Consider the following 17,016-nt stretch of genomic DNA (forward strand, 5'->3'; position numbering starts at 1 on the left):
TGCAGTGTACAGAGAGGATGTATTGTAGGGATGTAGAGCAGCATATAAGGGGATGTAATGTAGTTATGTACTGCAGCTTATGGGGGGATGTTGTGTAGCATATAGGGAGGTTGTAGTGTAGTGATGTAGTGTAGCATATAGGGAGGATGTAGTGTAGTGATGTAGTGCAGCATATAGGGAGGATGTAGTGTAGTGATGTCGTGCAGCATATAGGGGGATGTAGTGTAGTGATTTAGTGCATCATAAAGGGAGGATGTAGTGTAGTGATGTAGTGCAGCATATAGGGAGATGTAGTGCAGCATATAGGGGGATGTAGTGTAGCATATAGAGAGGATGTAGTGTAGTGATGTAGAGCAGCATATAGGGGGATGTAGTGCAGCATATAGGGGGATGTTGTGTAGCATATAGAGAGGATGTAGTGTAGTGATGTAGTGCAGCATATAGGGAGGATGTAGTGTAGTGATGTAGTGTAGCATATAGCGAGGATGAAGTGTAGTGATGTAGTGCAGCATATAGGGAGGATGTAGTGTAATGATGTAATGGAGAATATAGGGGGATGTAGTGTTGTGATGTAGTGCAGCATGTAGGGGGATGTAGTGTTGTGATGTAGTGCATCATATAGGGAGGACGTAGTGTATGATGTAGTGCAGTAGTGCAGCATATAGGGGGCTGTAGTGCAGCATATAGGGGGATGTAGTGTAGCATATAGAGAGGATGTAGTGTAGGGATGTAAAGCAGCATATGGGGGGGATGTAGTGTAGTGATATAGTGCAGCAAATAGGGAGGATGTAGTGTAGTGTTGTAGTGCAGCATATAGGGGGATGTAGCGTAGTGATGTAGTGCAGCTTATGGGGGGATGTAGTGTTGTGATGTAGTGCAGCATATTGGGAGGATGTAGTGTGATGATGTAGTGCAGCATATAGGGGGATGTAGTGTAGTGATGTAGTGCAGCATATAGGGGGATGTAGTGTAGTGATGTAGTGCAGCTTATGGGAGGATGTAGTGTAGTGATGTAGTGCATCATATAGGGAGGATGTAGTGTAGTGATTTAGTGTTGCATATAGGGGGATGTAGTGTAGCATATAGGGAGGATGTAGTGTAGTAATGTAGTGCAGCATATAGAGAGGATGTAGTGTAGTGATGTAGAGCAGCATATAGGGGGATGTAGTGAAGTGATGTAGTGCAGCATATAGGGAGAATGTAGTGTAGGGATGTAGAGCAGCATATGGGGGGATGTAGTGTAGTGATATAGTGCATCATATAGGGAGGATGTAGTTTAGTGATGTAGTGCAGCATATAGGGGGATGTAGTGTAGAGATGTGGTGCAGCTTATGGGGAGATGTAGTGTAGTGATGTAGTGCATCATATAGGGAGGATGTAGTGTAGTGATATAGTGCAGCATATAGGCGGATGTAGTGTAGTGATGTAGTGCAGCATATAGGGAGGATGTAGTGTAATGAAGTAGTGCAGCATTTAGGGGGATGTAGTCTAGTGATGTAGTGCAACATATAGGGGATGTAGTGTAGTGATGTAGTGCAGCTTATGGGAGGATGCAGTGTAGTGATGTAGTGCATCATATAGGGAGGATGTAGTGTAGTGATGTAGTGCAGCATATAGGGAGGATGTAGTGTAATGATGTAATGGAGAATATAGGGGGATGTAGTGTTGTGATGTAGTGCAGCATGTAGGGGGATGTAGTGTTGTGATGTAGTGCATCATATAGGGAGGACGTAGTGTATGATGTAGTGCAGTAGTGCAGCATATAGGGGGCTGTAGTGCAGCATATAGGGGGATGTAGTGTAGCATATAGAGAGGATGTAGTGTAGGGATGTAAAGCAGCATATGGGGGGGATGTAGTGTAGTGATATAGTGCAGCAAATAGGGAGGATGTAGTGTAGTGTTGTAGTGCAGCATATAGGGGGATGTAGCGTAGTGATGTAGTGCAGCTTATGGGGGGATGTAGTGTTGTGATGTAGTGCAGCATATTGGGAGGATGTAGTGTGATGATGTAGTGCAGCATATAGGGGGATGTAGTGTAGTGATGTAGTGCAGCATATAGGGGGATGTAGTGTAGTGATGTAGTGCAGCTTATGGGAGGATGTAGTGTAGTGATGTAGTGCATCATATAGGGAGGATGTAGTGTAGTGATTTAGTGTTGCATATAGGGGGATGTAGTGTAGCATATAGGGAGGATGTAGTGTAGTAATGTAGTGCAGCATATAGAGAGGATGTAGTGTAGTGATGTAGAGCAGCATATAGGGGGATGTAGTGAAGTGATGTAGTGCAGCATATAGGGAGAATGTAGTGTAGGGATGTAGAGCAGCATATGGGGGGATGTAGTGTAGTGATATAGTGCATCATATAGGGAGGATGTAGTTTAGTGATGTAGTGCAGCATATAGGGGGATGTAGTGTAGAGATGTGGTGCAGCTTATGGGGAGATGTAGTGTAGTGATGTAGTGCATCATATAGGGAGGATGTAGTGTAGTGATATAGTGCAGCATATAGGCGGATGTAGTGTAGTGATGTAGTGCAGCATATAGGGAGGATGTAGTGTAATGAAGTAGTGCAGCATTTAGGGGGATGTAGTCTAGTGATGTAGTGCAACATATAGGGGATGTAGTGTAGTGATGTAGTGCAGCTTATGGGAGGATGCAGTGTAGTGATGTAGTGCATCATATAGGGAGGATGTAGTGTAGTGATGTAGTGCAGCATATAGGGAGGATGTAGTGTAGTGATGTAGTGCAGCATATATGGGGATGTAGTGTAGTGATGTAGTGCAGCTTATGGGGGATGTAGTGTAGTGATGTAGTGCAGCATATAGGGAGGATGTAGTGTTGTGATGTAGCGCAGCTTATAGGGGGATGTAGTGTAGTGATGTAGTGCACCATATAGGGAGGATGTAGTGTAGTGATGTAGTGCAGCATATAGGGGGATATAATGTAGTGATGTAGTGCAGCATATAGGGGGATGTACTGCAGCATATAGGGAGATGTAGTGTAGTGATGTAGTGCAGCTTATGGGGGGGATGTAGTGTATTGATGAAGTGCAGTGCGTAGGAGAATGCAATGTAATAATGTAGTGCAGAGATGTAGTGTAGCATATGGGGGGATTTAATGTAGTGATGTAGTGTAGCATATGGGGGGATGTAGTGTAGTGATGTAGTGCAGCATATAGGGAGGATGTAGTGTAGTGATGTAGAGCAGCATATAGGGGGATGTAGTGTAGTGATGTAGTACAGCTTATGGGGGGGATGTAGTGTATTCATGCAGTGCAGTGCGTAGGAGAATGCAATGTAATAATGTAGTGCAGAGATGTAGTGTAGCGTATGGGGGGATGTAATGTAGTGATGTAGTGTAGCGTATGGGGGATGTAATGTAGTGATGTAGTGTAGCGTATGGGGGGGATGTAGTGTAGTGATGTAGTGCAGCATATAGGGAGGATGTAGTGTAGTGATGTAGTGCAGCATATAGGGAGGATGTAGTGTAGTGATATAGTGCAGCATATAGGGGGATGTAGTGTAGTGATGTAGTGCAGCATATAGGGGGATGTAGTGCAGCATATAGGGAGGATGTAGTGTAGTGTAGTGATGTAGTGCAGCGTATAGGGAGGATGTAATGTAGTGATGTAGTGCAGCATATAGGGGGAAGTAGTGCGGCATATAGGGAGGATGTAGTGTAGTGATGTAGTGCACCATATAGGGAGGATGTAGTGTAGTGATCTAGTGCAGCATATGGGGATGTAGTGTAGTGATGTAGTGCAGCTAATGGGGGGATGTAGTGTAGCATATAGAGAGGATGTAGTGTAGGGATGTAGAGCAGCATATAAGGGGATGTAATGTAGTGATGAAGAGCAGCTTATGGGGGGATGTTGTGTAGCATATAGGGGGATGTAGTGTAGTGATGTAGTGTAGCATATAGGGAGGATGTAGTGTAGTGATGTAATGCAGCTTATGGGAGGATGTAGTGTAGTGATGTAGAGCAGCATATAGGGGGATGTAGTGTAGTGATGTGGTGCAGCTTATGGGGGGATGTAGTGTAGTGAAGCTTATGGGGGATGTTGTGTAGCATATAGGGAGGATGTAGTGTAGTGATGTAGTGCAGCATATAGGGAGGATGTAGTGTAGTGATGTAGTGCAGTGTACAGAGAGGATGTATTGTAGGGATGTAGAGCAGCATATAAGGGGATGTAATGTAGTTATGTACTGCAGCTTATGGGGGGATGTTGTGTAGCATATAGGGAGGTTGTAGTGTAGTGATGTAGTGTAGCATATAGGGAGGATGTAGTGTAGTGATGTAGTGCAGCATATAGGGAGGATGTAGTGTAGTGATGTCGTGCAGCATATAGGGGGATGTAGTGTAGTGATTTAGTGCATCATATAGGGAGGATGTAGTGTAGTGATGTAGTGCAGCATATAGGGAGATGTAGTGCAGCATATAGGGGGATGTAGTGTAGCATATAGAGAGGATTTAGTGTAGTGATGTAGAGCAGCATATAGGGGGATGTAGTGCAGCATATAGGGGGATGTTGTGTAGCATATAGAGAGGATGTAGTGTAGTGATGTAGTGCAGCATATAGGGAGGATGTAGTGTAGTGATGTAGTGTAGCATATAGCGAGGATGAAGTGTAGTGATGTAGTGCAGCATATAGGGAGGATGTAGTGTAATGATGTAATGGAGAATATAGGGGGATGTAGTGTTGTGATGTAGTGCAGCATGTAGGGGGATGTAGTGTTGTGATGTAGTGCATCATATAGGGAGGACGTAGTGTAGTGATGTAGTGCAGTAGTGCAGCATATAGGGGGCTGTAGTGCAGCATATAGGGGGATGTAGTGTAGCATATAGAGAGGATGTAGTGTAGGGATGTAAAGCAGCATATGGGGGGGATGTAGTGTAGTGATATAGTGCAGCAAATAGGGAGGATGTAGTGTAGTGTTGTAGTGCAGCATTTAGGGGGATGTAGCGTAGTGATGTAGTGCAGCTTATGGGGGGATGTAGTGTTGTGATGTAGTGCAGCATATTGGGAGGATGTAGTGTGATGATGTAGTGCAGCATATAGGGGGATGTAGTGTAGTGATGTAGTGCAGCATATAGGGGGATGTAGTGTAGTGATGTAGTGCAGCTTATGGGAGGATGTAGTGTAGTGATGTAGTGCATCATATAGGGAGGATGTAGTGTAGTGATTTAGTGTTGCATATAGGGGGATGTAGTGTAGCATATAGGGAGGATGTAGTGTAGTAATGTAGTGCAGCATATAGAGAGGATGTAGTGTAGTGATGTAGAGCAGCATATAGGGGGATGTAGTGAAGTGATGTAGTGCAGCATATAGGGAGAATGTAGTGTAGGGATGTAGAGCAGCATATGGGGGGATGTAGTGTAGTGATATAGTGCATCATATAGGGAGGATGTAGTTTAGTGATGTAGTGCAGCATATAGGGGGATGTAGTGTAGAATTGTGGTGCAGCTTATGGGGAGATGTAGTGTAGTGATGTAGTGCATCATATAGGGAGGATGTAGTGTAGTGATATAGTGCAGCATATAGGCGGATGTAGTGTAGTGATGTAGTGCAGCATATAGGGAGGATGTAGTGTAATGAAGTAGTGCAGCATTTAGGGGGATGTAGTCTAGTGATGTAGTGCAACATATAGGGGATGTAGTGTAGTGATGTAGTGCAGCTTATGGGAGGATGCAGTGTAGTGATGTAGTGCATCATATAGGGAGGATGTAGTGTAGTGATGTAGTGCAGCATATAGGGAGGATGTAGTGTAGTGATGTAGTGCAGCATATATGGGGATGTAGTGTAGTGATGTAGTGCAGCTTATGGGGGATGTAGTGTAGTGATGTAGTGCAGCATATAGGGAGGATGTAGTGTTGTGATGTAGCGCAGCTTATAGGGGGATGTAGTGTAGTGATGTAGTGCACCATATAGGGAGGATGTAGTGTAGTGATCTAGTGCAGCATATGGAGATGTAGTGTAGTGATGTAGTGCAGCTTATGGGAGGATGTAGTGTAGCATATAGAGAGGATGTAGTGTAGGGATGTAGAGCAGCATATAAGGGGATGTAATGTAGTGATGTAGTGCAGCTTATGGGGGGATGTTGTGTAGCATATTTGGGGATGTAGTGTAGTGATGTAGTGCAGCATATAGGGGGGTGTAGTGTAGTGATGTAATGCAGCTTATGGGAGGATGTAGTGTAGTGATGTAGAGCAGCATATAGGGGGATGTAGTGTAGTGATGTAGTGCAGCTTAGGGGGGGATGTAGTGTAGTGTAGTGATGTAGTGCAGCGTATAGGGAGGATGTAATGTAGTGATGTAGTGCAGCATATAGGGGGAAGTAGTGCGGCATATAGGGAGGATGTAGTGTAGTGATGTAGTGCACCATATAGGGAGGATGTAGTGTAGTGATCTAGTGCAGCATATGGGGATGTAGTGTAGTGATGTAGTGCAGCTTATGGGGGGATGTAGTGTAGCATATAGAGAGGATGTAGTGTAGGGATGTAGAGCAGCATATAAGGGGATGTAATGTAGTGATGAAGAGCAGCTTATGGGGGGATGTTGTGTAGCATATAGGGGGATGTAGTGTAGTGATGTAGTGTAGCATATAGGGAGGATGTAGTGTAGTGATGTAATGCAGCTTATGGGAGGATGTAGTGTAGTGATGTAGAGCAGCATATAGGGGGATGTAGTGTAGTGATGTGGTGCAGCTTATGGGGGGATGTAGTGTAGTGAAGCTTATGGGGGATGTTGTGTAGCATATAGGGAGGATGTAGTGTAGTGATGTAGTGCAGCATATAGGGAGGATGTAGTGTAGTGATGTAGTGCAGTGTACAGAGAGGATGTATTGTAGGGATGTAGAGCAGCATATAAGGGGATGTAATGTAGTTATGTACTGCAGCTTATGGGGGGATGTTGTGTAGCATATAGGGAGGTTGTAGTGTAGTGATGTAGTGTAGCATATAGGGAGGATGTTGTGTAGTGATGTAGTGCAGCATATAGGGAGGATGTAGTGTAGTGATGTCGTGCAGCATATAGGGGGATGTAGTGTAGTGATTTAGTGCATCATATAGGGAGGATGTAGTGTAGTGATGTAGTGCAGCATATAGGGAGATGTAGTGCAGCATATAGGGGGATGTAGTGTAGCATATAGAGAGGATGTAGTGTAGTGATGTAGAGCAGCATATAGGGGGATGTAGTGCAGCATATAGGGGGATGTTGTGTAGCATATAGAGAGGATGTAGTGTAGTGATGTAGTGCAGCATATAGGGAGGATGTAGTGTAGGGATGTAGTGTAGCATATAGCGAGGATGAAGTGTAGTGATGTAGTGCAGCATATAGGGAGGATGTAGTGTAATGATGTAATGGAGAATATAGGGGGATGTAGTGTTGTGATGTAGTGCAGCATGTAGGGGGATGTAGTGTTGTGATGTAGTGCATCATATAGGGAGGACGTAGTGTAGTGATGTAGTGCAGTAGTGCAGCATATAGGGGGCTGTAGTGCAGCATATAGGGGGATGTAGTGTAGCATATAGAGAGGATGTAGTGTAGGGATGTAAAGCAGCATATGGGGGGATGTAGTGTAGTGATATAGTGCAGCAAATAGGGAGGATGTAGTGTAGTGTTGTAGTGCAGCATATAGGGGGATGTAGCGTAGTGATGTAGTGCAGCTTATGGGGGGATGTAGTGTTGTGATGTAGTGCAGCATATTGGGAGGATGTAGTGTGATGATGTAGTGCAGCATATAGGGGGATGTAGTGTAGTGATGTAGTGCAGCATATAGGGGGATGTAGTGTAGTGATGTAGTGCAGCTTATGGGAGGATGTAGTGTAGTGATGTAGTGCATCATATAGGGAGGATGTAGTGTAGTGATTTAGTGTTGCATATAGGGGGATGTAGTGTAGCATATAGGGAGGATGTAGTGTAGTAATGTAGTGCAGCATATAGAGAGGATGTAGTGTAGTGATGTAGAGCAGCATATAGGGGGATGTAGTGTAGTGATGTAGTACAGCTTATGGGGGGGATGTAGTGTATTCATGCAGTGCAGTGCGTAGGAGAATGCAATGTAATAATGTAGTGCAGAGATGTAGTGTAGCGTATGGGGGGATGTAATGTAGTGATGTAGTGTAGCGTATGGGGGATGTAATGTAGTGATGTAGTGTAGCGTATGGGGGGGATGTAGTGTAGTGATGTAGTGCAGCATATAGGGAGGATGTAGTGTAGTGATGTAGTGCAGCATATAGGGAGGATGTAGTGTAGTGATATAGTGCAGCATATAGGGGGATGTAGTGTAGTGATGTAGTGCAGCATATAGGGGGATGTAGTGCAGCATATAGGGAGGATGTAGTGTAGTGTAGTGATGTAGTGCAGCGTATAGGGAGGATGTAATGTAGTGATGTAGTGCAGCATATAGGGGGAAGTAGTGCGGCATATAGGGAGGATGTAGTGTAGTGATGTAGTGCACCATATAGGGAGGATGTAGTGTAGTGATCTAGTGCAGCATATGGGGATGTAGTGTAGTGATGTAGTGCAGCTAATGGGGGGATGTAGTGTAGCATATAGAGAGGATGTAGTGTAGGGATGTAGAGCAGCATATAAGGGGATGTAATGTAGTGATGAAGAGCAGCTTATGGGGGGATGTTGTGTAGCATATAGGGGGATGTAGTGTAGTGATGTAGTGTAGCATATAGGGAGGATGTAGTGTAGTGATGTAATGCAGCTTATGGGAGGATGTAGTGTAGTGATGTAGAGCAGCATATAGGGGGATGTAGTGTAGTGATGTGGTGCAGCTTATGGGGGGATGTAGTGTAGTGAAGCTTATGGGGGATGTTGTGTAGCATATAGGGAGGATGTAGTGTAGTGATGTAGTGCAGCATATAGGGAGGATGTAGAGTAGTGATGTAGTGCAGTGTACAGAGAGGATGTATTGTAGGGATGTAGAGCAGCATATAAGGGGATGTAATGTAGTTATGTACTGCAGCTTATGGGGGGATGTTGTGTAGCATATAGGGAGGTTGTAGTGTAGTGATGTAGTGTAGCATATAGGGAGGATGTAGTGTAGTGATGTAGTGCAGCATATAGGGAGGATGTAGTGTAGTGATGTCGTGCAGCATATAGGGGGATGTAGTGTAGTGATTTAGTGCATCATATAGGGAGGATGTAGTGTAGTGATGTAGTGCAGCATATAGGGAGATGTAGTGCAGCATATAGGGGGATGTAGTGTAGCATATAGAGAGGATTTAGTGTAGTGATGTAGAGCAGCATATAGGGGGATGTAGTGCAGCATATAGGGGGATGTTGTGTAGCATATAGAGAGGATGTAGTGTAGTGATGTAGTGCAGCATATAGGGAGGATGTAGTGTAGTGATGTAGTGTAGCATATAGCGAGGATGAAGTGTAGTGATGTAGTGCAGCATATAGGGAGGATGTAGTGTAATGATGTAATGGAGAATATAGGGGGATGTAGTGTTGTGATGTAGTGCAGCATGTAGGGGGATGTAGTGTTGTGATGTAGTGCATCATATAGGGAGGACGTAGTGTAGTGATGTAGTGCAGTAGTGCAGCATATAGGGGGCTGTAGTGCAGCATATAGGGGGATGTAGTGTAGCATATAGAGAGGATGTAGTGTAGGGATGTAAAGCAGCATATGGGGGGGATGTAGTGTAGTGATATAGTGCAGCAAATAGGGAGGATGTAGTGTAGTGTTGTAGTGCAGCATTTAGGGGGATGTAGCGTAGTGATGTAGTGCAGCTTATGGGGGGATGTAGTGTTGTGATGTAGTGCAGCATATTGGGAGGATGTAGTGTGATGATGTAGTGCAGCATATAGGGGGATGTAGTGTAGTGATGTAGTGCAGCATATAGGGGGATGTAGTGTAGTGATGTAGTGCAGCTTATGGGAGGATGTAGTGTAGTGATGTAGTGCATCATATAGGGAGGATGTAGTGTAGTGATTTAGTGTTGCATATAGGGGGATGTAGTGTAGCATATAGGGAGGATGTAGTGTAGTAATGTAGTGCAGCATATAGAGAGGATGTAGTGTAGTGATGTAGAGCAGCATATAGGGGGATGTAGTGAAGTGATGTAGTGCAGCATATAGGGAGAATGTAGTGTAGGGATGTAGAGCAGCATATGGGGGGATGTAGTGTAGTGATATAGTGCATCATATAGGGAGGATGTAGTTTAGTGATGTAGTGCAGCATATAGGGGGATGTAGTGTAGAATTGTGGTGCAGCTTATGGGGAGATGTAGTGTAGTGATGTAGTGCATCATATAGGGAGGATGTAGTGTAGTGATATAGTGCAGCATATAGGCGGATGTAGTGTAGTGATGTAGTGCAGCATATAGGGAGGATGTAGTGTAATGAAGTAGTGCAGCATTTAGGGGGATGTAGTCTAGTGATGTAGTGCAACATATAGGGGATGTAGTGTAGTGATGTAGTGCAGCTTATGGGAGGATGCAGTGTAGTGATGTAGTGCATCATATAGGGAGGATGTAGTGTAGTGATGTAGTGCAGCATATAGGGAGGATGTAGTGTAGTGATGTAGTGCAGCATATATGGGGATGTAGTGTAGTGATGTAGTGCAGCTTATGGGGGATGTAGTGTAGTGATGTAGTGCAGCATATAGGGAGGATGTAGTGTTGTGATGTAGCGCAGCTTATAGGGGGATGTAGTGTAGTGATGTAGTGCACCATATAGGGAGGATGTAGTGTAGTGATCTAGTGCAGCATATGGAGATGTAGTGTAGTGATGTAGTGCAGCTTATGGGAGGATGTAGTGTAGCATATAGAGAGGATGTAGTGTAGGGATGTAGAGCAGCATATAAGGGGATGTAATGTAGTGATGTAGTGCAGCTTATGGGGGGATGTTGTGTAGCATATTTGGGGATGTAGTGTAGTGATGTAGTGCAGCATATAGGGGGGTGTAGTGTAGTGATGTAATGCAGCTTATGGGAGGATGTAGTGTAGTGATGTAGAGCAGCATATAGGGGGATGTAGTGTAGTGATGTAGTGCAGCTTAGGGGGGGATGTAGTGTAGTGTAGTGATGTAGTGCAGCGTATAGGGAGGATGTAATGTAGTGATGTAGTGCAGCATATAGGGGGAAGTAGTGCGGCATATAGGGAGGATGTAGTGTAGTGATGTAGTGCACCATATAGGGAGGATGTAGTGTAGTGATCTAGTGCAGCATATGGGGATGTAGTGTAGTGATGTAGTGCAGCTTATGGGGGGATGTAGTGTAGCATATAGAGAGGATGTAGTGTAGGGATGTAGAGCAGCATATAAGGGGATGTAATGTAGTGATGAAGAGCAGCTTATGGGGGGATGTTGTGTAGCATATAGGGGGATGTAGTGTAGTGATGTAGTGTAGCATATAGGGAGGATGTAGTGTAGTGATGTAATGCAGCTTATGGGAGGATGTAGTGTAGTGATGTAGAGCAGCATATAGGGGGATGTAGTGTAGTGATGTGGTGCAGCTTATGGGGGGATGTAGTGTAGTGAAGCTTATGGGGGATGTTGTGTAGCATATAGGGAGGATGTAGTGTAGTGATGTAGTGCAGCATATAGGGAGGATGTAGTGTAGTGATGTAGTGCAGTGTACAGAGAGGATGTATTGTAGGGATGTAGAGCAGCATATAAGGGGATGTAATGTAGTTATGTACTGCAGCTTATGGGGGGATGTTGTGTAGCATATAGGGAGGTTGTAGTGTAGTGATGTAGTGTAGCATATAGGGAGGATGTTGTGTAGTGATGTAGTGCAGCATATAGGGAGGATGTAGTGTAGTGATGTCGTGCAGCATATAGGGGGATGTAGTGTAGTGATTTAGTGCATCATATAGGGAGGATGTAGTGTAGTGATGTAGTGCAGCATATAGGGAGATGTAGTGCAGCATATAGGGGGATGTAGTGTAGCATATAGAGAGGATGTAGTGTAGTGATGTAGAGCAGCATATAGGGGGATGTAGTGCAGCATATAGGGGGATGTTGTGTAGCATATAGAGAGGATGTAGTGTAGTGATGTAGTGCAGCATATAGGGAGGATGTAGTGTAGGGATGTAGTGTAGCATATAGCGAGGATGAAGTGTAGTGATGTAGTGCAGCATATAGGGAGGATGTAGTGTAATGATGTAATGGAGAATATAGGGGGATGTAGTGTTGTGATGTAGTGCAGCATGTAGGGGGATGTAGTGTTGTGATGTAGTGCATCATATAGGGAGGACGTAGTGTAGTGATGTAGTGCAGTAGTGCAGCATATAGGGGGCTGTAGTGCAGCATATAGGGGGATGTAGTGTAGCATATAGAGAGGATGTAGTGTAGGGATGTAAAGCAGCATATGGGGGGATGTAGTGTAGTGATATAGTGCAGCAAATAGGGAGGATGTAGTGTAGTGTTGTAGTGCAGCATATAGGGGGATGTAGCGTAGTGATGGAGTGCAGCTTATGGGGGGATGTAGTGTTGTGATGTAGTGCAGCATATTGGGAGGATGTAGTGTGATGATGTAGTGCAGCATATAGGGGGATGTAGTGTAGTGATGTAGTGCAGCATATAGGGGGATGTAGTGTAGTGATGTAGTGCAGCTTATGGGAGGATGTAGTGTAGTGATGTAGTGCATCATATAGGGAGGATGTAGTGTAGTGATTTAGTGTTGCATATAGGGGGATGTAGTGTAGCATATAGGGAGGATGTAGTGTAGTAATGTAGTGCAGCATATAGAGAGGATGTAGTGTAGTGATGTAGAGCAGCATATAGGGGGATGTAGTGAAGTGATGTAGTGCAGCATATAGGGAGAATGTAGTGTAGGGATGTAGAGCAGCATATGGGGGGATGTAGTGTAGTGATATAGTGCATCATATAGGGAGGATGTAGTTTAGTGATGTAGTGCAGCATATAGGGGGATGTAGTGTAGAGATGTGGTGCAGCTTATGGGGGGATGTAGTGTAGTGATGTAGTGCATCATATAGGGAGGATGTAGTGTAGTGATATAGTGCAGCATATAGGCGGATGTAGTGTAGTGATGTAGTGCAGCATATAGGGAGGATGTAGTGTAATGAAGTAGTGCAGCATTTAGGGGGATGTAGTCTAGTGATGTAGTGCAACATATAGGGGATGTAGTGTAGTGATGTAGTGCAGCTTATGGGAGGATGCAGTGTAGTGATGTAGTGCATCATATAGGGAGGATGTAGTGTAGTGATGTAGTGCAGCATATAGGGAGGATGTAGTGTAGTGATGTAGTGCAGCATATATGGGGATGTAGTGTAGTGATGTAGTGCAGCTTATGGGGGATGTAGTGTAGTGATGTAGTGCAGCATATAGGGAGGATGTAGTGTTGTGATGTAGCGCAGCTTATAGGGGGATGTAGTGTAGTGATGTAGTGCACCATATAGGGAGGATGTAGTGTAGTGATTTAGTGCAGCATATGGAGATGTAGTGTAGTGATGTAGTGCAGCTTATGGGAGGATGTAGTGTAGCATATAGAGAGGATGTAGTGTAGGGATGTAGAGCAGCATATAAGGGGATGTAATGTAGTGATGTAGTGCAGCTTATGGGGGGATGTTGTGTAGCATATTTGGGGATGTAGTGTAGTGATGTAGTGCAGCATATAGGGGGGTGTAGTGTAGTGATGTAATGCAGCTTATGGGAGGATGTAGTGTAGTGATGTAGAGCAGCATATAGGGGGATGTAGTGTAGTGATGTAGTGCAGCTTAGGGGGGGATGTAGTGTAGTGAAGCTTATGGGGGATGTAGTGTAGCATATAGGGAGGATGTAGTGTAGTGATGTAGTACAGCATATAGGGAGGATGTAGTGTAGTGATGTAGTGCAGCATATAGAGAGGATGTAGTGTAGGGATGTAGAGCAGCATATAAGGGGATGTAATGTAGTGATGTACTGCAGCTTATGGGGGGATGTTGTATAGCATATAGGGAGGATGTAGTGTAGTGATGTAGTGTAGCATATAGAGAGGATGTAGTGTAGTGATGTAGTGCAGCATATAGGGAGGATGTAGTGTTGTGATGTAGTGCAGCATATAGGGAGATGTAGTGCAGCATATAGGGGGATGTAGAGTAGCATATAGAGAGGAAGTAGTGTAGTGATGTAGAGCAGCATATAGGGGGATGTAGTGCAGCATATAGGGGGATGTAGTGTAGCATATAGAGAGGATGTAGTGTAGTGATGTAGTGCAGCATATAGGGAGGATGTAGTGTAGTGATGTAGTGTAGCATATAGCGAGGATGAAGTGTAGTGATGTAGTGCAGCATATAGGGAGGATGTAGTGTAATGATGTAGTGCAGAATATAGGGGGATGTAGTGTAGTGATGTAGTGCAGCATGTAGGGGGATGTAGTGTAGTGATGTAGTGCAGCTTTAAGGGAGGATGTAGTGTAGTGAGATGGTGCATCATATGGGGAGGATGTATTGTAGTGATGTAGTGCAGCATATAGGGGGATGTAGTGCAGCATATAGGGGAATGTAGTGTAGCATATAGAGTAGGGGTGAGCGGGTTCGGATTTCTGAAATCCGAACCCCCCCGAGCCACCCCGATCCGAGGCAGATCCGAGTCAGGCTCGACTTTTCCCGCCTGACTCGGATCTGAAATCGAGGGAAAACGTCATCATCCCGCCTTACGGGTCTCGCGGGTTTTGGATCCAATATAAGGTACCCGCGTCGGCGCCATTTTCTCACTCGGCTGTGAACAGTGAAGAGGGAGGGTGGGAGTTAGGGCTGGCTGGGCTGTGTAGTGTAGTGTAGTGTAGTGCAGAGTCGTGTTGTGCTGCGCTGTGCTGCTGTTATCCACTACTTCAAAGTCCATAGGGGCTGGCTGTGTTGTGCTGTGCTGCTGTTGTTAATAGGGGCTGTGTCCACTACTTCAAAGTCCATAGGGGCTGGCTGGACTGTGTTGTGCAGTCAGTTCTTCATATGGGCTGTGTCCACTCCAAAGTCCTGTGCAGTGTCCCAGTCCTAAAGGGGTGCTGTAGTGTTGTCCAGGGGGTGCTCTGTCCATCAGGGGTGCTCCCCCAAGTGCTAAAAAAATAATATTTTTTGAGTGTTTGTGAATTGTGTGCGCAGTAGCCGCACGTGCATCAACAAAGTAGTGCCAAGCGTGCGCCTGTGTCATAAGTAAAGGGCCGGCTGGCTTGACCGTTAAAGGGTGCTGTAACCCCCAAAGTACACTCCAGTCCAATCCAAAAAAAAAATTATTTTCTGTGTTTGTGAATTGTGTGCGCAGTAGCCGCACGTGCATCAACAAAGTAGTGCCAAGCGTGCGCCTGTGTCATAAGTAAAGGGCCGGCTGGCTTGACCGTTAAAGGGTGCTGTAACCCCCAAAGTATACTCCAGTCCAAACCAAAAAAAAAAATATTTTCTGTGTTTGTGAATTGTGTGCGCAGTAGCTGCACGTGCATCAACAAAGTAGTGCCAAGCGTGCGCCTGTGTCATAAGTAAAGGGCCGGCTGGCTTGACCGTTAAAGGGTGCTGTAACCCCCAAAGTACACTCCAAACCAAATAACAAAATATTTTTTCTGTGTTTGTGAATTGTGTGCGCAGTAGCCGCACGTGCATCAACAAAGTAGTGCCAAGCGTGCGCCTGTGTCATAAGTAAAGGGCCGGCTGGCTTGACCGTTAAAGGGTGCTGTAACCCACAAAGTACACTCCAAACCAAAAAAAAAATATCTTCTGTGTTTGTGAATTGTGTGCGCAGTAGCCGCACGTGCATCAACAAAGGAGCAGCGCCAAGCGTGCGCCTGTGTCCCATAAGTAAAAAGCTGGCTGGCTCATTTCTTAAAGGCTGGTGTAACCCACAAAGTGCACTACTCTCCAGCAAAAATAAAAAAATATTTTCTGTGTTTAGCCGCACGTATATATCAAATCGATATAACATAAATGGAGGACCAAACTTTCTCCGATAAAAATAAAATAGAGAAAGATCAAGAACCACTTCCTCCTAGTGCTGAAGCTGCTGCCACTAGTCATGACATAGACGATAACATGCCATCAACGTCGTCTGCCAAGGCCGATGCCCAATGTCATAATAGAGGGCACATACAATCCCAAATGACAAAGTTCAGGAAAATGACCTTGAAAAAAACATTTAAATCAGCTGAAGAGAAACGTAAACTTGACAATATGCCATTTACGACACGGAGTGGCAAGGAACGGCTAAGGTCGATCCCTAGTATGTTCATGACTAGTGGTTCAGCTTCACATGACGATGGAAGCCCTCCTCCCACTAAAAAAATCAAAAGAGTTAAGCTGGCAAAAGCACAGCGAAGAACTGTGCTTTCTAAGAAGATATCACAAATCCCCAAGGAGAGTCCAAGTGTGGTGGTGGTTGCGATGCCTGACCTTCCCTGCACTGGACGGGAAGAGGTGGCTCTTTCCACCATTTGCACGCCCCCTGCAAGTGCTGAAAGGAGCACCCACAGTCCACTTGCTGATATGCAAATTGAAGATGTCACTGTTGAAGTACAACAGGATGAGGATACTGATGTAGCTGGCGCTGAGGAGGAAGTTGGCGAGGAGGATTCTGATGGTGATGTGGTTTGTTTAAATCAGGCTCCGGGGGAGACAGTTGTTGTCCGTGTGATGAAAAAGCCCATCACGGTCATGCCTGGGCAGAAGACCAAACATTCCACCTCTTTGGTTTGGCAATATTTCTATCCAAATCCGGACAACAACTGTCTTGCCATATGTACCATATGTAAAGGTGAAATAAATAGGGGTAGGGACGTCAACCACCTAGGAACATCCTCCCTTATACGGCACCAGCAGCGCGTTCATAAAAAGTTACTGTCAAGTTCAGAAACTTTGGCTAAGACCGTAAGCAGTCCAGGGACACCTAAATCCCGTTGTCCTGTTGTATCCAAGCGCCTGCAAACCACACCGTCAACTCCCTCCTCGTCAATTTCCTCCTTAGTCAGGATCGGAAGTAGTCCTGCAGGCCATGTCACTGGCATGACTGACTCTCCTATCCGGGATTCCTCCGAAGGATCCTGCATTGCTACGCCTACTGCTGCCGCTGCTGCTGTTGC

This window comes from Taudactylus pleione, unplaced genomic scaffold (assembly GCF_031769625.1).
Source record: "Taudactylus pleione unplaced genomic scaffold, aTauple2 ptg000065l, whole genome shotgun sequence".
NCBI lineage: Eukaryota > Metazoa > Chordata > Amphibia > Anura > Myobatrachidae > Taudactylus > Taudactylus pleione.